Below are 21,510 nucleotides of genomic sequence, written 5' to 3'. Positions count from 1 at the left end.
TCTCCAGTCCAACTCCGAACGCCCCGCTCCCGTCTCCCTCGCCTCTGATTGGCTACACGTAGGCGGAGCGATTGTCAGCGGGACCAATCGGAGTCCGGTTTCCCACGGGTTCCCGAGGCCCCGCCCCCGAGGCCGCCGGCCCAGGGCGTCCTGACAGCCCTCATTGGCAGACGGCGAGCGAAGCCGGAGCGCGGCGGGGCCCGAGCAGCGCCGCCGCCGTCGGGCGCGCAGCTCTGCAGCGCCGTGAACGCCTGGGCACCCGCAGCCCCGGGGGCCCCGCGGCCCTGCGTGGTGCCGAGCCAGCTCGCGGAGATCCGAGTCCAGCGTCGCCGGTGAGTACCTCAGGCCTGAGAAGGGAGCGCGCTGACTGGCCCGAGCCGCCGGCGGGCACGGCCAGGAGGATGCCCGGAGCCGCGGTGCCCGTGACGGGCACGTCCCGCTCCCCAGCTCCCGTACGCTGGGGCTCCCGGCGGGTCCTAGCTCCCCCTAATTGGGCTTCGCGCGTATTGTTTTCGGTGGGGTGATGCGAGGAGCGAAGGTATCCCAGAGCAGCCAGGTGCCCTGCGCCGAGGGGACGCGGCGGGGTCCCGGCGTTGGTGTCCGGTTTCCTGGCACCGAGAGGTCAGCGCTGACCCGCGGGCGGCCGCATCGCTGGGCATGTGTCGGCTGATTTTTCATCAACTTCGGGGAGGGCGTGCTTGTGGCGCCGGGGGTGGGTGGTCCATCCGTGGGTCTGCCTCCCTGACTCGGTGGGCACTTCTGTGGGCTTGGCATTCGGACCACGCTGCCGCCGGGCGCTCACCTTGACCATCCGCCTTGCTTCTCCGGGGCCGGGCACCTTGGGCCGAGAGCCCAGGGGCGGACACACAGGATGGGCAACCCGAGGTGGGCCAGGGAGGAGAGCATTTAAAGAGAAATCCGGTGGGTGGGCAGACAATGAGTGGTCCTGGCGGTGGCGGGGGCGGGGGACGGGAAGAGTCGGGTGCCCCAGTGTGTTGAGTGTCGTCCACGCCTCCCTCTGCCCCTCCTCCTCCCCTGCTCTGCCGGTCCGGTGTCGGTGTCCCCCGAAGCTTGCCACCCTGCTCTGGGGACCCGCGTGGGGTCTGCTTTTGTTTACAAGACCTCGTCTCGGGTGGGAGCTGCGCGCCCCCGCGGAGGCCGCGTGCCCCCTGGAGTGAGAAGTTGATACTTGCTGTCAGTGATGCTGCCTCACCCTTCCCTGGCCTGGGGGTTCCTGGGCTTTAGGGGAGAGATGCCAGCTCCCCGCACACCCCGTGCCCTCAGGTCTCCTACACCCTGGGCCGAGGGTGGTTTGGTCTTAAGGACCGCAGAGTGGTCTCCCGTCGGGGCTCTGGTCATCCCTTTCCAGTCATGTCCCCCGGTCATCATTTCTGGTCAGGCTGACTTAGTGTCTGCTTTCTCCTGTGGGTTGGCTGGCAGGATCTGAAGGACAGTCCTTGGGGACAGTGTGCAGTCCCTGTCTGCCCTAGTGGTACCCACGCGGCATCCTGCAAGTGGCCTGGATCTGTGTCCCATGCCTGCTGACTTGGCGGTACACACTGAGCCGAGCCCAGGTTCTGGACCTGAGGTCAAACAAGCCTGGCGAGTGGCACTCAGAAGCTGGCCAGCTGCTAATCTCAGTCTGAAGCATGGAAAGAAGGGATGGGAATCTTTCTGGTGTGGATGGTTAAGCAACACTATGGTTAAGCAGGACAGACTCAGAGCAAACACTAGTAATGGAATCCCTGAGAGAAGAAATCTGTTATGAGTCAGTCCTGTGTTACTTCCTTTTTTTGGTGGATTCTGTGTGCTTCCAGCCCAAGTTTATTTAAAAGGCTTGAAGAGGCTAGTGGCTCATGACTGTGAACCTGACTTACTCCTGCTGCTGAGGTCTGAGAACCACATTTGAAGCCAGCCTGGGCAGGAAATTCTGTGAGATGCTTACTTCCAAGTAAGCAGCAAAAAGCTGGAAGTGGAGCTGTGGTTCAAGTGGTAGAGCTCTAGCCTTTAGTGAGCTAAGGGCCTAGACCTAGACACTAAGTTCAAGCTCCAGTACTGACACAAGTGTGTGTGTGTGTGTGTGTGTGTGTGTGTGTGTGAAGGGCTGCTGTTTTCAGCTTCAAATAGAATTTGTTTTAGTTGGCCTGTATTTAATTGTACATATCTATTTACTAGAGCTCCTTTTTACGTGTTTGATTTTCTGTAGGTTTTAGTTTTTCTTCCTTCATCCTCAAGACTCTAAGGCCAAGATCTGGGCCATGGTGGGTACAGGTTGCTGGTGAACCAGTAGCAAATTGCAGAGAGTTGGCCGGAGGCTTGAGCAAAAAAGATCTGGAAGCTGTTAGGAACATTGGTTGTGGAGCTAGAATTGAAGCTAAGTTTGTAGACAAAGTTGGTTAAATCACTGGATTCCTGTATAGTCTTCTTTTGTGCCTTGAAGTAGTGAGCTTGCTGAGGAGGGGCCTTTGAGTGGTAAACACTGAAGTTGCTAAGTAATTATGTTTGAATAGAGGGGAAATAAACTTGAGGAGGAGACCTTTGAATAGGCTGGAAAGGTAGATGGGAAAAACCAGTTTCACTGAATACTTTCAGTAGCTCTCAATGTGTTTTGACTTGTGTTTTCTCTGGTCTCCTAGTTGTATGCATTGATCATTTTGTTTAGGAAAAGAAGCTAGTTCTGTGTTGTGATAATTAAAAAATCAAGTCGTGGTCAGATAGGTGAAATAGACAATTTCAGGCTTGTTGACAGACTAAGATATCACTGAAGTAATGCTTCCTGTTTTAATACCCTGATTTTTGCCTGTTGAGACACATTACTGAGCTGGGCCCAAAAACCCAGCCTTTGACTGTTAGACCTCAGAGGCCTTTGCCAGCCAAAACAAGCAAATAAACACAAACTAGGTGAGAGACAGTAGTCTGACCAGTGATTGCGGAAACCCCTTGGGACTGTTCCCTGCCTCCTTCTGATCCAGGAACCTGTATTTGTCACCCGAAATCCAGGCTGACAGTTGAAAACCCACCTGTGTTGTTGAAATGAATAGAGTTGGAACTATTATTGCTGAATATCCATTAATAAATGGGTTCCACTTCCACACTCTCAGGACTGATTCCAGTTTTTTTTTGCACTTGTTCTGGGAATTGTCTGTTCCTTAGGGATTCTGAAGGCTTCTCCCCTTCCCTCCCCCACTGCTGTCTGGGGATCGAATCAGTTGGGTACCTTAACTTAAAAGGGAGCATGAAGTTAGGAAATCTCATTAGCTGACAATTTAACCACACTCTGATGCTCCTCTAAAGGATTAGGACAAAGGCTACCCCTCCCCCCCTAACATAGAAAGGAAAAGCCTCCCTGGGTCTTTCACCTTCTTCCCAAATTCCTGCAGTTTCGGGAATCCAGGAAACCTCCATCTTCTGCAGCACCAGGCCAAGAATTTCTCCCTGGAAGCTTTACTGAGGACCTACTTGATGCACAGGGAAATACTTTCCCCATCTCCTTACTGACTAGAGGAGACTTGATCCCGTGGGAGGAATGGGGCAGGGGGGGGCAGCACTTTCAGAGCTATGCAGTCCACCTTGGAGGGTAGAAATTACTTGGAAACTTAGTGTCTTTGGCTGCCTGTTGGAGATGTGCAAGCCACCAGGGCTACAGGCCAGAGTTTGGTTCTTCTGGAACACCCTGGGTCCAGGTTGGGGTTTGAAAAAGATCCATATAATCCATATATTTGCCATTTCCAGTTACTTGGTTTTTGTATCAAAAGCATAGTTTTTCTGTGTCTGTGTGTATATGTATGAGTATCTATGCTTTCAAAGGAAAAAATACAATTTAGTGGTTTTCTTTTTTTTAAGTGTGAGATGATACTAGGGTTTACACTCAGGGTCTTTGCTCTTCCCCTAGCTGTGTGTATCAGGGTCCTGGTACTACCCCGGAGTTTTTTTTTTTTTGTTGTTCAAGGCTAGTGTTCTACCACTTGAGCCACAGCTCCATTCCTGGTTGTTTGGTGATTAATTGAATATAGGAGTCTCAGGGACTTTATGCTGGCCATGGCTTCAAACTGTGATTTCCCTTAACTTTAGTCCCCTAAGCTGGTACTCTACTACTTATTTGAGCCGTACATCACTTCTGACTTTTTTGTTGGTTAACTGAAGATAAGATTCTCATGGACTTTCCCGCCTGGGCTGGCTTTGACCTATGATCCTCAGATCTAAACCTCCTGATTACCTACGATTACAAACATGAGCTGCTGGCACTTGGCCTCACAACTTAATTGAAACAACTGAATTGATATCACTTTCTATTACCATAAAACAGAATACATGTTCTTTTTTTTTTTTTGTCAGTCCTGGAGCTTGAACTCAGGGCCTGAGCACTGTTCTTGGGCTTTCTCAAGGCTAGTGCTCTGCCATTTGAGTCATAGCACCACTTCTGCCTTTTTTTTTTTTTTTCCTCCTATGTATGTGGTACCTAGGAATCAAACTTGAGTCTCTGTGTATGCTAGACAAGGACTCTAGGCAAGCACTAGGCCAAACTCCTGGCCCCAAAACAGAATACATGTTCTAATGGACCAGAAAAAGAGGTAGGATTTATGGACCAGGAAGGGCTTAAAGAATGCACAAAACAAACAAGCAGGTTGGTCATACAAAAACACATTTCATTTTCCACATTGAACAATCAGGTAGAGGGTATGCTTTTTGTTTGTTTGTTTTTTTGGTCTGTCGTGGGGCTTGAACTCTGGGCTTGGCTGCTGTCCCTGAGCTCTTCAGCTCAAGGCTAGCACTCTACCACTTGAGTGCCATTTCTGGTTTTCTGGTGGTTAACTGGAGGTAAGAGTCTCATGAGGCCAGGAGTGTAGCCTAGGAGTAGAGTGCTCGCCTAGCATGAATGAAGCCCTGGGTTTGATTCCTTTTCCATGTATGTGGTTCCAAGAGATTAAAGGCTCATGGACTTTAGTGCGCGGGCTGGCTTTGAACCTCCATCCACAGATCTCAGCCTCCTGAGTAGCTAGCATTATACTTGTTAGCCACTGGTATCTGGCCTAGGGTATTTTTTTTTTTTTTGGTCAGTCGTGGTGCTTGGACTCTGGTCCTGGACGCTGTCCCTGAGCTCATCATCTCAAGGCTACTGCCCAACCCCTTGAGTCACAGCACCACTTCTGGTTTTTTTAGTGGTTAATTGAAGTTGAGTCTCATGTTCTTTAGTGCCTGGGCTGGCTTTGAACCTTGATCCTGGATCTCAGCCCCCTGAGTACCTAGGATTACAGGCATGAGCCACTGTGCCCGGTGAGGGTATGTTTTTGAGTATGGCTCTTTGTTCATTTTTCATTTTTTTCCTCCAGAAAAATCTGATCTTAAAGACTCTAGCAACCGTTTTCTCTTATTTCCCCATCGCAAATTTGAAGTCACTTTTTAATCTGTAAATATTCCATTTTATATAACTTCTGTTTCAAAGAGAAAACAATCCTCTGTTACCATTGTAGACCTAATCACTTATTTGGAAAAATTAAAGGGAAAGAAAGGAGGCCCTGAGAAATAAGGCAGTGTTTAGCAAGGAACAGAGTGTTTCATACTGGAACAATAATCTAGTGTAGGAGGTTGGGTCATATTGATAGTTCGACACAGTGTTTCTCTTGAGCCTCCTTCTCAACCTCCAGTACCTTGGTCCACACCCCTACAGCATAAGTCCTCTTCTGTTCTCTGTGTCTCCAGGGCCCTCCTTAAGAAATTCACAAGGGCCAGGCTGTAGGTATAGTAACTGGAGAGTTACTATACCTGGTATAGTAGGAGAGTCTTCTAAAATACTTGGAAACTCTGTGCACATACACGTGCGGGCGTGCGTGCGCATGTGTGTGTGTGTGTGTGTGTGTGTGTTTGTATACCAGTACTGGCTTGAACTCAAGGCCTCACACTCTTGCTTACTTTTCTTTCCAAGGACTGGCACTTGAGCCACCTCTTCTAGCTTTTTACTGGTTAATTGGAGGTAAAGATCTTTTAAGTTTGTCTGCCTAGGCTGGTTTTGAGTGTCAAATCTTAGCCTCTGGAGTAGGTAGAATTACAAGGGTTAGTCTGTGATGCCTGGCAAATTAAATTTCATTAAAGTATACAGCTGTTCCATTTCACTATTTATTTTTGCAGGACTAGAAGTCAGATCCTCGCACATGGAAGACTCTACCGATTAGCCATACTCTTAGCCATGTATTGTAAATGATTGTCATTAAACCTCTGATTTACAAATGAAACTTTACCATGGGTACATGCATGTGGGAGCACACAGTGTGTATACGATTTGGAACTCTCTTTGATTTTTAGATCATGGGTTTTGGAACTAATTCTTCTCTTTTAGATAAGGGGTGGCTACTGTATACAGTTTTCGGAGGGAGAAAGGTGGCTGACTGGAGGGGAGACTAGAGTATTGGTATTCACTTGTTTTTCCTTAAAAACTTCAGCATACTTGTGTGTGTTGGGAGTGGGAGGGGGGAGGGAAGGATATCTCACAGAGAAAGAGCTACGCAAGGTGCCAGGCTCTCCTATATCCTCTCTTCTTTCCACTTGTAAACATAGATCCAGCCTGTTTCCTGCTCCTGCTTCCCTGGCCAGCTCTGCCCAAATGATAAAGAGTCTGAAAGCCAGCAGGTCAAGCCTGGAGGAAGAGGGGGTCTGGGAATATTGCCTGCGGGCGGGGTGTGAGGGCAGTGGACATGGACTGGCTGGGATCGTGGATAAGGGATGGGAAGTGTGATGGAGGCAAAGGTAAGCTGGTGTCCCAGGTTGAGTTGGGGGTATGGAAAGGGGGCCTGCCTTGTAGCCAGTCCTCTGCTCTCCAGGATACCTCCAGTGTCTTTGCTTGTCTCTTTGTGTGTATGTGTGTTTGTGTATATTCGTACTTGGACTTGAACCCAAAACTTACCTCTTAGGTTTTTTTTTTTTTTCACTCAAAGCTGGCCCTCTATCAATTGAGCCACAGCTCTACTTCCAGCTTTTTGCTGATTAATTAGAGATGATAGTTTCACGGGCTGCCCTGGCCACATTCCAGGGGAATGATGATGACTTTCGGTAGGACTGGCTTTGAGACTCCCCAACTCAGTCTTCAAGGCTCTGTTTTCAGAGGCACAGGCCTTGGAGTGTATTGTCATGACCTTCCTTTGTGGGTTTTGCTGGCAGTTTGGTAGGGGACTGACCCAATTAACTGACAGTATTGTGTTAAGTTCTTTTGTATGAAAACATAATATGTAAATCTCTAAATTCTCCCAGGTCACCTGGATGTCCTCAGAGAGTGATCGCTAAGAGACAAGACTTTATAGCATAGGGAAGGTTCCCCAGATCCGATAGCTGCGCGTCCACCCTGTAAGGCCCTGAGCTCTCTGGTCTCTCTAGACTACTCCTGGCTCTCTCCGCTTGGTGTCATTATTAATTCCATCACCTGACTTTGTCAAAAGTGCTCTGCTTTGTGCCCCTGAATTCAGAGTCCATTGTACTCCGCTCCAGTTGTAACCCTGGTGATGTTGTAAAGAGCTGTGTGCAGAGCCTTCTTTATTTTTATTTATTTATTATTCTGGTAGTAGGGGGGTTTGAGCCATGCCCGCAGCCATCTCTTTTTTTCCTCTTTACTTCTTTTTCAGATGTGGGCAGTAACTTTTCCTACCTATACTTCCTGCATAGCTGGGATTACAGACATGTGCCACCACGCTTGGCCTTACAGTGCCTTCTTGTTGGCACAGTCCATTGTGCCCTGGGAGTGAGCAGGCTTCGCGCACTTACTTACCTGCTAGTTGTCCAGATGGGTTTACTCTGGAGAGAGCCTTATATTCATTTTTATCCTTGGGGCTTGAACTCACAACCTGGGCACTGTTCCTGAGCTTTTGTGCTCCAGGCTAAACAGCTCTATCACTTTGAGCAGTAGTGCCACTTCTGGTTCATGAAAGTTATGTTCTTATCCACTCAGCCCTTTAATCTCCAGAGCACATTTAACCCTGATTCCCTCTCAAGGCCTACTTCTGAATATCATCAACACGTGAATTGGAGAATTAAATTCCCAACCTGGGAACAGGAACTTTTTCTTTTATGAGGGGGTGGGGGGGTGGGGCTGGGGAGTGATGCATTCAAACCATAATGGTGTCTTCTACAGATTATTCTTGTTTTGTTTTTCTTTTAAACTTATGGAGACTTTCAGTATAGTTCCATTAGCTGATGACAGTAACTTTACTGCCCTTCTTTGTGAGTGGAGAATATTCACTTCCTGCCCTGTTTATCCCCTCAATTCTCCATCCTGCTGGACTGCCAGCCACAGTCCTGGCTCTAGGTACTTTGGTTGGTGCCTTATGTTTCTTCAGTCCAGATCAAGTCTTCTGTGCCTTGTCTTGAAGAGGAGATAACCACTCACCGCACAATTCACTTCTCTTTAAATTACACAGATCAGTTGTATTTGCTGTATTTACAGAATTGTGAGCGATATCATGCTCAATAGAACATTTGCTTTTCTTTTTTATCCTTTTCATTTTGCCTGTGTTGGCTTTCAACTGACAACCTCAGATCTCAGACTCCTGACTATCTAGGATTATAGGCAGGAGCCACCAGTGCCCAACTTAATTCATTTCATTTTATAGCCAAATAATATTCCATTGTCGGGATATACCATGTTTTGTTTATTCACTTATTAGTTGGGTCATTTCTAGCTATTGTGAATAGTTGGAGCAGTGAACATTAGCAGACTAGAATTCTTTTTTTTTGCCAGTCCTGGGGCTTGAGCTCAGGGCCTGAGTGTTAGCTATCCTTAGACTTTCTCAAGGCTAGTGCTCTACCACTTGAGCCATACCACCACATCTGGAACCAAGGAATCAAACCCGGGTCTTCATGCTTGCTAGGCAAGCACTCTACCACTAGGCCAAACTCCCGGCCCTAGAATTTTTTTAAAACATTTTTTTCGTTTATTGTCAAGGTGATGTACAGAGAGTTATAGTTACGTACATAAGGTAATGGGTATATTACTGGTTGAACATTGTTACTCCCTCCCTTGTTTTTCTCCCACTTTTCCTTCTTTCCCTCCCCCGCCCCCACTGCAAAGTTCATTTCCAAAATATTGTCTTGTGAGTATTATTTTTGCATTGATTTACCATTTGTCCTTTGTCTCACCATTCTGTTGTTCCCTTTCCCTTTTCTAATTCAAATAATTGGATTTATAAGACACAGGATATGACAATCAAATGCACTAACAGCTGGAGATAAATCAAAGGGAAAATAAGTGAAAGAAAAAAAGAAATAACTTCACACAGTAATTAAAAACACCAACTAAGAAAAACCTCTTGTTTCCATATCTTGGCATTCATTTCACTTAGCATCATGTAAAGTGGGAATATGTACATAGTTATTGAGCTATGGTGATCCTCTTCTAGAATTGTTTAATTATCTGTTTTGTTTTTTTTTTTTTTTTTTGCCAGTCCTGGGCTTGAGCTCAGGGCCTGAGCACTGTCCTTGGACTTTCTCAAGGCTAGAGCTCTACCACTTGAGCCTCAGCACCACTTGGGGCTTTTTTCTATGTATGTGGTACCGAGGAATCGAACCCGGGTCTTCATGCATGCTAGGCAAGCACTTTGACCACTAGGCAAAACTCCCGGCTCCTAATTATCTGTTTTTGAAAATTCTTTTGGACACGTACCTGAACTTGGAGTTGCTTCAGCATAATACTTCCTTGATTTCAAAAGCTCTGTGAATGACTCAATTTACTTTTTTATTTACCAAATAAATTTAGGTTATTTACCAAAGAGTTGAAGAAATTAACAACATAACTTGCAAGTTTGGATATTAGCTTTTGTATGTTGTTTTCAGAGTGACACATACTTAATATACTTAATTATTTTTTTTTCTTTTTAATTTGTTGGTCCTTCGTCCTGGGTGCTGTTCTGAGCTTTGTGTTTAAAGCTAGCACTTTACCTCTTTTTTTTTTTTTTGCCAGTCCTGGGCTTGAGCTCAGGGCCTGAGCACTGTACTTGGACTTTCTCAAGGCTAGAGCTCTACCACTTGAGCCTGAGCACCACTTCCGGCTTTTTTCTATGTATGTGGTACTGAGGAATCGAACCCGGGTCTTCATGCATGCTAGGCAAGCACTTTAACCACTAGGCCAAACTCCCGGCCCCGCACTTTACCTCTTGAACAACAACTCCACGTCTGGCTTTTTGATGCTTAATGAGAGATGAGAGTCTCATAGACTGTCTTGTTGGGAATGGCTTTGAACCACGATCCTCAGATCTCAGCCTCCTGAGTAGTTGGGATTACAAGTGTGAGCCACCAGCGCCTGGCTCAGAGTGATACTTTTTGTGTGTGTGTGTGTGTGTGTGTGTTAGATTAGGGCAGCACTTCTTAACTCTGGCCCAGTTTGTTTCCAGTGGCAACAACATCTACAGATAGTGTTGGTTGTTACTTCCGGGGAGGCTCTGTACCTAATGGACAGAGGCCAGGGACCTTGTTAAGTATCTTGTGATAGAAACAGACTGTTACAGGCCCGGGAGTTTGGCCTAACATGCATGAAGACCCAGGTTCGATTCCTCAGTACCACATACATAGAAAAAAGCTGGAAGTGGTGCTGAGGCTCAAGTGGTAGAGCTCTGGCCTTGAGAAAGTCCAAGGACAGTGCTCAGGCTCCGAGCTCCAGCCTAGCACTGGCAGGAAAAAAACAAAAACAAAAACAAAAAACAGACTATCACAAGGAAGATTTAATACCCTGGCTACTTAAGCCACTCCTTTAGTTCCATTTTTTGTTGGTCCTTTTGGGGATAGAGTCTCACAGAATTTTTCTGCTCAGGCTGGCTTTGAACTATAGCCATCTAGATCTTAGCTTTTTGAGTAGCTAGGATTGTAGATGTGAGTCAGGTGACTGGCTTCTATAATTTTTTTTTTTTTTTTAAGCGGTGCTGAGATTAGGCCCAGGACCTGGCTCACACTAAGTTAAGTGTTCTTCCCCTGAGTTCCATCTACCCTGAGCTCTATGAGTGCTTTATAATTAAAGGCCATATATTTTTATTATGTAGGAAAGGAGCCTAGAATTTTTTAGAACTCTCTGGCTGCATTATATTTCCTGGAATTATGTTAATTTGTATCTCCCTTTGGGGAGATGGAAAAATTTGAAAAATAAGAAAAATTTTGTGGGTATTGGGGGCTTTTCCAAATCTCCCAGCCAATGACTCCTGTGTCATGAAAGTTTCACCTTGAGCTTTCCTGTCTGTTGGGCTCGTGTGGAGGAGGAGAAATATCACTGGACAATCAGCACACTGGCCTTCCTCCATCGCCAGTTCTCTGGACACTGGAGGTGTTTTCAGAGAAACGTTGAAGAGTATTGTTCAAGGTCTGCTGTGACATTTTAGAAAAAAGCCGTGTGAATATTAATTCTCTCATCGTGACACCTGTGATTAGAAATTATAATTTCAGTTCTACAATTATAGCAATTGAACCTGAACAGTTTACTGTAATTCAAAAGATTCCAACTGTATAACTGTTTTTTTTTCACTTAACCAAGCAATTAAAAAAATAATTATTTAAAAATAGATGGAAAGACAAATTCACCCTGTGTTGTGTTCTCTTCCTGTCAACTCATTGCTGTAATTTGAGAGTTCAGTTTTTGTCTGACCTTGACTCTGAATCTTCATTTTGTGTGTATATGTGTGTGTTGGTCCTGGAGTTGAACTCAGTATCTGGACCTGTGCTTGAGCTTTTTTGCTCAAGGCTACAGCTCTACCCCTTGAGCCATAACTTACTTCTAGCTTTTATTGGTGCTTAATTGAAGATAAGAGTCTCACAGAAAGCTGAGCATTGGTGGCTCAGGCCTGTAATCCTAGCTACTCTGGAGGCTGAGATTAGAGAATAGGAGTTTAAAGCCAGCCTGGGTAGGAAAGTCCTAGAGACTCTTTTATCTCCAATTAACCACCAGAAAACCAGAAGAGCCCTGTGGCATAAAATGGATAAGTACTAGCCTTGAACAAAAAGAGCTCTAGGACCATTTCCTGGCCCTGAATTTAAGCCCTACGATCAACAAATCAACAAAACAACAATAACAATGACAACAAAAAACTTTAACACAGACCCTCTTGCCCATGCTAGCTATGAACCATAATCCTTAGTTGTCAGCCTACTGAGTAGCTAGTATTACAATTGTCAACCATTGGCACCTGGCAAAACTTTACCTGTATCTTCAATATTTTAGGTTACTTTAAAAGTTTGTGATATGTCAGGCCAATGATTCATGTTATAATCCTTGCTACTCAGGGGGCTGAGATTGATGAATTCAAGGACAAAGCCAGTCCCAGCGGACAAAGCCTGAGACTCTTATGTCCACTTAGCCAGCAAAACTAGAAGTGGAGGTGTGGCCCAAATGGTAGAGCACCAGCTTTGAGCAAAAAAGCTGAGGGAGATCACAAGGTCCTGAGTTGAAGCCCCAGTATTGGCACAGTGTGTGCTTGCTTGCTGTGATATGGTTACCCTGGGCCTTTTCCTTCCTTCCTTCCTTCCTTCCTTCCTTCCTTCCTTCCTTCCTTCCTTCCTTCCTTCCTTCCTTCCTTTCTTCCTCTGTCCCTCCCTCCCTACTTCCTCCCTCCTTCTTTCTGTCTCTGTTTCTCTCTGTCTCTGTCTCTATCTCTCTGTCTCTCTCTTTATGTTAAAAAAAAACCCCAAACCAAACAGACACACATACACACACACAAAACTTCTGGTCCTGGGATTTGAGCTCAGGGCCTGGGTACAGTTCCTGAGCTTTTGTGCTCAAGGCTAGCACTCTACCACTTGAGGTACAGCTCCACTTCTGGATTTTAATTGGAGATAAGAATCTCAGTGGCTTTCCTGCTAGGGCTGGCCTCACACTTTGATCCTTGAATCTCAGCCTCCTGAGTAGCTAGTATCATAGGCATGAGCTACCAGCACCCAGCTATAAGTATTTTTTAAGTGTAAAGAAGAGTAGCTTTTATTTATTTATTTGTTTGTTTGTTTGTTTATATACTGAGATATTTCTGGATATTTTTCTTGCCCCTGGAAAGCTTTTGTAATGAATAAAATGAATGTGACTCCTATAATCAGAGAAAGCAACATAGAGGCCATTCATTGTTGTAGCTAGGGGAAATGAAAGGTCTCCACCTCACATTTCTTGTTGTGTAATCCACTTACACGTGGGGATTACTGACAAGTGCTCTTCTTTCTGAGGCTGGGAAGAATAAAGACCATTCGGATGCTTTGCCAGGAACAAAGACGAGAGGGTAGAACAGAGCCCAGAGACTTAGAGTTCAGTGGGAGGGGTTTGCTCCACTGATGGACCTCATTCAGGCCAAGATTGAATCAGGGGTTTCAGCCATGACCCTTGAGAATTGACAGACTCCTTTTCTTCTCTTCCCCTTTTTCCTCTGCTCTTGTATGCACAGTTCTAATCACAGCTGTGTTATGACCTGGGGGTTGTTGTTTTTAACCAGGAAAAACTCCTGGTTCATGAGCTAGTCCTTCTTCTCTGATGCTTTTTTTCTCTCAGTCAGTATCTTCTCTCCTCCTTTTTCTCTTCCTTTTCCTCCTCTTCCTCCCTCTTCTCTCCTTTCTTTCCATTTCCTGCCCTTCTTGTTACTCCTCTTTCCTTCCCTCTCTTTTTATTTTTATTTTATTTTTCGTGTGTATGTGTGTGTGTGTGTGTGCGTGTGTACATGTGTGTACATGCATGTGTGCGTTGCTGCTACTACTGGGGCCCTGGCACTCTCCTTAACTTCTTCCCCCTGTTCAAGACTGGTGCTCTACCACTGGAGTCACACCTTTTCTGGCTATTTTTGGTTAATTGGCTAGAAGAGTCTCAGGGACTTTTCTGCTCAGGATAGCTTGGAACTGAGATCCTCTGATCTCAGCCTCCTGAGTAGCTAGGATTTACAGGTAGATGTGAGCCAATAGCACCCAGCTCTACTGGCTACTTTTTTTTTTTTTTAATAGTTTCTCTTTTATGCACTGGCCCTTTTGGATATAAAATGCTTATGAGATGGCTGTTGTCCCATCTTATAGATGAAAAGCAGAGGGGGAAATGGAGAGATTTGAGAGGGACCAAGGCCACCCAGCTGGGACGGGATCAAGTCCATGCTCATCAGATGGCAGTGTGTGGCGGTCAGGTTGGTGGGGGCATTGTTCTTGTCTCTAGTTTCCCCCCTCTGTCTCTGTCATGGCACTACATTCTTCACTTCTCATTTACTTCCTGTCCCTCTGCTGGGCAGTCCCGTGTGACTGCTGTAATGAACGGACTGTTTATTATAGAATAACAAACCCATTCCTTTTTCCTCTCATTTAATGCAATCTACTTGCTCGGAGTGCTCTGTCAAAGGTATTTTATTTAGGCGAGACCACTTAAAAATGGGAGAAATTTCCTGTTGATAGATTTTATATATGTGGTGTGTGTGTGTGCTTGCAGAGGCAAATGGCCATTTAAGTGTGTGTGAGGTGAAGGATCGCAGACTCCGGAAGTCTGGGGACCACTTAGGTCTGTAACCCTCACTCTCACACCAGCTGTCCAGCTCTGCAAGACCTTCTGGGCTTCACATTGATGGGGCGCTTTTACTGTTCTGACACCTGTTTAAATCTGGTCTTTCCATTACTGGGAGGCATAGTAGGTGGCTGGAACAAGCCACAGTTTGGGGATAAAGTGTGCAGACCACCCCTCCCTCCCCCGACTGTGGAAAATCCATTCTGGCTTTTTGTTTCAATGACAAATGTAAGAAATGTTTTCAGTGACCCCCCCACCCTTGCTTGTAGCTAAAAATTCAGCCTTTAGCAATGGACTCAGGAGACTTTGTTGTACCCACACCTATTTGAGAAGAAAAGATCTTTGAAAGCATGTTATGTGGTCTTGGCTCTGTGAAATCATGTGACAGTTAACTTGCATGGTGATAGCATTGTGTCAGCTTTCTTTGAGTGCCTGCTGTCCGAAGGCAGGCAGCTTTACTTTGAACAGCACAGTATTTCCCCAGGGTAATACAATAATAGTAATGTATATAAGCTGGGCACCAGTTGCTCTCATCTGTAATCCTAGCTACTCAGGAGGTTGAGATCTGAAGATTGAGATTCAAAGCCAGCCTGGACAGGAAAGTCCATGAAACTCCTATCTCCAAATATTCACCAGAAGTGAAGCTATGGCTCAAAATGGTAGAATGCCAGCCTTGAATCAAAAAGCTAAATAACAGTGCCCTGGCTTTGAGTTCCAGCCCCTGACCTACATGCCTCCAGTCCCCCCCAAAATCTCATACTATTTTCAGGTGTTCCTCTGGGAGTGTGAGGTTTGGAAGGTTCCTTAATTCAGAGAGAGAGAGAGAGAAAGAGAGAGAGAATGTGAACAATGGGAAGGCACAAAGCCCTGGACAGAGAAGCGGTGTTGGATTTGCCTCAAGGCTTCTCATGGGCAGCCAAGGTCATTTATAACCTCACGAGACTTCAGGTGGGTCACATTCCATGAAGCTCTGTAAAGCCTTGTATCCATCTTTCCCTCCTTTTAATCAGCCAGAGGAACTTTGTATCTGTTTTGATTTTAAGATCATATGGGAAAAAATGGGAGTAAGATGCAGCTGAATTAGCTGATAAATTCTAGGACACTGAGACAATGTGGAAGGCTTCAAATACCCCAGCAGTGATGATCTCTACATTGCTGAAGCCTGAGAACATGTATGGAAGCAGTTGTTTTTTGGTGCCAGTTTTGGGGCTTGAACTCGGGGCCTTATATCTCTCTTGGCTTCCTCGCTCATGGCTGTTGCTCTACTACTTGAGCCACACCTCCACTTCTAGCTTTCTTTTTTTTTTGGAGAGATTAAGGAATTAGGATCTCTTACATTTGTCTGCCTGCACTGGCTTTGAACCTGGATACTCAGATCTCAGCCTCCTGAGTAGCTTAGATTAAAAACTTTGAGTCACCAGTGTCTGGTAGGGCAACAGTTTTGACCAGTTGGCTGAAATTAGGATTTGTAAGTGCTGATTGTGGATTCTTCACTAATTTGTGGTTGAACTCAGAGCAAGACAAACCATTGACCAGTGAGACAAACCATTGACCAGTGAGACCAGTTTTGAGTTTCTTGTTAAGTACAATTATGCTTTCAATGAAAACACTAGGGTAAGGACTTATTACTAAGGCATGGAGAAGCTGGGTACCAGTGGCATATGCCTATAACTAGCTGTTCAAGAGGCTGAGATCTGAGGATCACAGTTCAAAGCTAGCCCAGGCAGGAAAATCCATGAAACTCACATCTCCACGTAACCACTAGAAAGCGATAAAGTGTGGCCCAACTGGTACAATCCCGTCTTTGAGGATAAAAGCTAAGGGACAGCACCCAACACATGAGTTCAAGCTCCAATACCAGCACTGGGAAAAAAAAATGTGGAGATACTCTAGTGAAACTCTTACAGGTCAGTGGTGAGCTTGATCATGTTTGGCGACTACTAAGGCTTTGAATCTAAAAAACAGAGAGTCCTTGAGAGAACTTCTGATTCCATTCGGCTAACAGACCAAATGAATGTTTGACCCTAGGACTGAGTGCAAGGAAAGCCTAGCACATCTTGTAATGAGACTGGAATCCCTCATTCTTAGGAAATTTTTTCTTCGACCTTTTCTCCTCCTGGCTACATTACAATTCTAGTCAGTGGGAATGGAGTTCTGATGGCCAAATATGACCAGTCTGAGCTAGACTTTTCAGTAAGTATAAATTACAGGCCAGATTTAGTAAAAACTTGCTAAGCAAGAGAAGAATGGAAGAGGGGTCATTATTGAATTCTCAGTATTGATTATGCATCAAAATGCTAATATTTATGAACTGCTGAATTGAATAAAGTAGGTTACTAGATTCTATTTAATCTTTTAAGTTCGTAAAAAATGTACCTACCAGATGATTTAAAACTGTGTTTTTTTTTTTTTTTTTTTTTTTTTCCGTCTTGTGTTGGTTGTGGAGCTTAGTTCAGGACTTGTGCTCTGTCCCTACATGTTTTTGCTCAAGGGTAGTGTTCTTCCATTTGGCACCACAGAGCCACTGGTCATCTGGCAGTTGAGTGGAGATAAGAGTCTCACACACATTTTTCCTGCCCCCAGTGGCTTTGAACCACAATTTTCAGACCTCAGCCTCCTGAATACTTAGGATTACAGCGCCACTGGTACCCCACCTAAAATTATGTTTTATTGGACAGCCATGGTTTACAGAAAGCCTGTGAGGAGGTTGATAGATGGGGCCTTCAAGTTTGTCCAAAAGCCTATGGTCCCTACTGGGACTGTTAGGAAGTGGTAGATTTTTAAGGGGTGGGAGCTAGGGAGAGATCTTTATGTCCTTGCAGGCATGCCCTTGATCACACCTGTAATCCTAGCTACTCAGGAGGCTAAGATCTGAGTATCAAGGTTCAAAGCCAGCCCTGGGCACTAAAGAAAAAGATTATTATCTCCAATTAATCTCTAGAAAACCCGGAAGTGGGGCCTGAGACTCAAGGGATAGGGTGGTAGCCTTGGAGCTGCAGAGTTCAGGGACAAGGCCCAGGCCCAGAGGTAAGATGGTAGCCTTGAGCTGAAGAGCTGGACAGTGCCCAGAGTTCAAGCCCCACAACCCACAAAAAAATTATGAGGAATAATAAGTTCTTTTTCTCTTTCTGTCCATCCTTCCTCTGTGTGTGTGTGTGTGTGTGTGTGTGTGTGTGTGTGTGTGTGTGTGTTTTATGATAGAATGTTGCTATAATTGCCCAGACAGGACTCAAATTCTCTATCTTCCTGCCTCACACTCCTAAACTAGGATTCTAGACATGTACTGCCATACTCAGTTATCTTGAGCAAAAAATTGATTATTTTAAACATTTTGCTAACAAAGACGGAAAGCAAAATGTTAATTTCCTGATTTTTGGACCTACCCCTTCTCCCCAAGCCCCCCATGACTGATGCCAGGGAGTATGGAGAGACTAATATGAAGGATAAATCACTTTTTTTTTTTTTTTGCCAGTCCTGGGCTTGAGCTCAGGGCCTGACCACTGTCCTTGGACTTTCTCAAGGCTAGAGCTCTACCACTTGAGCCTCAGCACCACTTCTGGCTTTTTTTCTATGTATGTGGTACTGAGGAATCGAACCCAGGTCTTCATGCATACTAGGCAAGCACTTTAACCACTAGGCCAATCTCCGGCGATAAATCACTTTTTTGAATTTTTTTTTTTTTTTTTGCCAGTCCTGGGCCTGGACTCAGGGCCTGAGCACTGTCCTTGGGTTCTTTTTCTCAAGGCTAGAGCTCTACCACTTGAGCCACAGCACCACTTCTGGCTTTTTTCTTCATATGTGGTATTGAGGAATTGAACCTGGGTCTTTGTGCATGCGTGGTTACCACTCTTACCACTAGGCCAAACTCCTGGGATAAACAAGTTCTAACCAACTGAGTTTCCATTTCTCCAAACTGCATTTTCAGAAAGACAGGCATTTTCTCTGCAGCATTATTAATTTAGGCAAATTTAGAAGATGAGGTAGACTCTCTATGCGAGCCTATTGTGAATAATAATAGCACTATACACTTAATTGTTCAACTTCTTTTTAAAAGCTTAAGAATAAAGAAGTAAGAGTATTCATAAAACTCTAAAATAGAGCAGAAAAAATGAACTAATAGCTTAAAGTCAATGGCATGGGCCTGGAGGGGCAGCGCAGCACAAGAGACTATTGTATGTCTTGGGTGGTTATATCCACAGTTACCCATCAGTCAGTGCTGGTGTTAGGAGCAGGTGGCCTAGGCCGTGCCTGGCTTTAGCTGGTCCAGGGAAGCCTGTGTGTGCTCTGCCCTGCTCCATAGCCAGTGCATCAAAGGTTCTGTAGGACAATTACTATGCCACCATATGCTTAGACTGCTGTTTGTCTCTTGTTTTTCTTCCTGAGGTTTTCTGCTTTGTTTCCTCTATGGATGCTGCAGTCTTTGCAAGGAGAGATCTTGTGTGTGTGTGTGTGTGTGTGTGTGTGTGTGTGTGTGTGTGTGTGTATGTACACGTGTGCATGCAGGTATTGGAGCTTTAATTCAAGGCCTTGTCTTTTGTGTTTAGCTTTTTCCATCTAAGCCTGGAGGTTTACCATTTGAGCCACTTCTGGCACTTGTTTTAGAGGTAAGAGTCTCATGGACTTTTCTCTCTGGGTTAGCTTTGAACCACAATCCTCTGTTTTTTTTTTGTCTGTGTCTGTCGTGGGGTTTGAACCCTGGGCCTGGTTGTAGTTCCTGAGCTCTTCAGCAATTTACCACTTGAGCCATATCGCTCCTTCCTGGTTTCTGGTAGTTAATTGGAGATAAGAGTCTCATGGGACTTTTTTTTTTTTTTTTTTTTGCTAGTTCCCTTGAGCTTTCTCAAGGCTAGCAGTCTACCCCTTAAGCTACAGCTCCACTTCTGGCTTTTTCTGCATATATGGTACTAAAGAATTGAACCCAGGGCTAGGCAAGCACTGTACCACTTTGGGCCTCATGGGACTTTTTGTGCCCGGGCTGGCTTGAACCTTGATCCTCAGATCTCAGCCTCCTGAGCAGCTGTGATGACAGGCTTGAGCCACCAACACCTGGCACATCTTGTGTTTTTTAAACTACTATTTTGTTGGACATAAAATGTATATTCAATATTTTTAGTTGACATAGATAGTAGCTAGTAAAAACATATTGTATCTTCCTTCTCTTCTATCTTACTTTCTCTTCTGGTACCTTTTGTCCATTTTCTTTTGTCCGTTTCAGTGTCTCTTCCGTTTCTAATGAACTTTTAAAATTGATTTTTATTTTATTTTTTGGTAGTACCAGAGATTGAACTCAGGGCATCCCACATGCTAGGCAGTCTGCCACTTGAGCTACCCTTTAGCTCATTACATATTTATTTATTTATTATTATTATTATTATTTGCCAATCCTGAGGCTTGAACTCAGGTCCTGAGCACTGTCCTTGGGCTTTTCTCAAGGCTAGCATTCTACAACTTGAGCCAAAGCACCACTTCCAGCTTTTCTATATATGTGGTTCCTTTTACCCCAACATCTTATCCTATTAAGGTGTCATTTTTTTCTTATTTGCCTACTTCAACCCTTCTTATGCACAGTCTCCTGTCACTAAGGCAACTTCCAGGGGTTGACACCCCTTGCAGTGTCCTATGGCTGGCTCCCAGCACAAACCAGGCTCAGCCTAGGGTAAGAGTTGTTTGGACAGTGGCCTATGGAGGCCTAGTTTATTTACAGTCTCCTAAGCTAAGGGGCAGGAAAAAGTCCACTAATGAAATTGGTAGGTAGCGGTAAATCTGGAGTTATTGCAAAGCCCTCTGAGCCCAGAGAATGTGTTAGAAAACACAGAGAACTGCAGGAAGGTGAGGTGCTGCTCAGAGAGATGAGATGTACCTGGAAAAGTACAAACCACCATCTGGAGAGAAATTAGCCATGGTCACTGCTCTGTGGGGTGTCAGTCATTGGCAGTGTGATTGACTTGGAGCCAGAACTGTGAAGTCTTGTTTCTTGTGGTGGGAGAATCAGTAGGAATCATTTATTTCTTTAACCCCTAAATTCGCTACTGGACAGCAGAGGCAGGCCTCTTGTAATCTGGGATTGTAAGGCTCGGCATCATAGACGGACAGCCTCGTGTTCTCAAAACCACAGGCCAGACTCTACATTTTTCAGGCCAGGGGTCTAGGATCTTGGAATTTGGAAGTGGAGGTGAGCAGCTGGTAGGGACAGTGGACTATGCCGTGTGGATCAGAAGGTGCCCAGTGTCCAGGTGCATACCCTCAGGTTAGCTGTCCCACTATTTACAGCTTTATAGGTCTCCACCAACCTTTATGATGTTGTTTCTTGGTAGAAGCCTTATACTCACATAGAGATGCTTTAGGACATGGGCTGACTTCTATTTATTTAGGTGAAGAACTACAACTCTTCTCTGATGAGAGATAGAATAGCATTGAGGGCGAAGAGTTGGTATTTTGTATTTAGGTGTTTGTTCAGGCTGTTGGACTGTCTTGGCCGAGTTGCTTAATTTCTCAGCTTCAGTTTTCTGATCTGTAAAATGACTGCATTGGTGGATGCGACTGACTCCTGCCTTTAATCCTAGCTACTCAGGAGGCTGAGATCTAAGGATCACAGTTCAGAGCCATCTCAGGCAAAAGTCTATGAATCAATTAACCACCAAAAGTCTGGAAGTGGTGGTATGGCTTGAATGGTAGAGCACCAACCTTGAGAAAAAAGGCCAAGTGAGAAGACTAAGCTCCCGAGTTCAAACCCCAGTAAAATCACCAAAAATTAAAAAGGGCCACATAGAGGCCATTTCAAATCCTTCAATATGAGTCCCTAGGAGATCCTGCCAGGTGAGAATGAGCAGGGATGACACTAGCAGGTGAGCAGAAAGCGACTGAGAGAATATTGGCTTCGGGTCCTAAAGGAAGCACAGGGCGCCCAGTGGTTGATCAGCTGGCAGTTCTTACCTTGACTTCAGACCTGCTGGTAGAAACAAATGTTTTTACGTTTTCAAGGTCCTCACCCAAGCCAAAAGGGGGACAGATAAATGTCATGTCCATGACAGGGAGCT

The 21,510-nt window shown here is 45.2% G+C and overlaps 1 protein-coding gene across 2 annotated transcripts in view; it reads left to right on the top strand.

Moving 5' to 3' along the window:
- Nucleotides 1-274: 274 nt before the first annotated feature.
- Nucleotides 275-21,510, top strand: part of Tiam1 (TIAM Rac1 associated GEF 1) — a 335,042-nt gene continuing 313,806 nt past the window's right edge. For both annotated transcript variants that reach the window (XM_090348555.1, XM_090348551.1), the window contains exon 1: nt 275-332. The gene's annotated coding sequence lies outside the window, so the exon portion shown is untranslated. The remainder of the gene's footprint in view (nt 333-21,510) is intronic.

This window comes from Megascapheus bottae, chromosome 1, assembly GCF_031878675.1.
Source record: "Megascapheus bottae isolate mThoBot1 chromosome 1, mThoBot2.hap1, whole genome shotgun sequence".
NCBI classification, from domain to species: Eukaryota; Metazoa; Chordata; class Mammalia; order Rodentia; family Geomyidae; genus Megascapheus; species Megascapheus bottae.
This window is presented reverse-complemented; position numbering and strand designations above follow the sequence as displayed.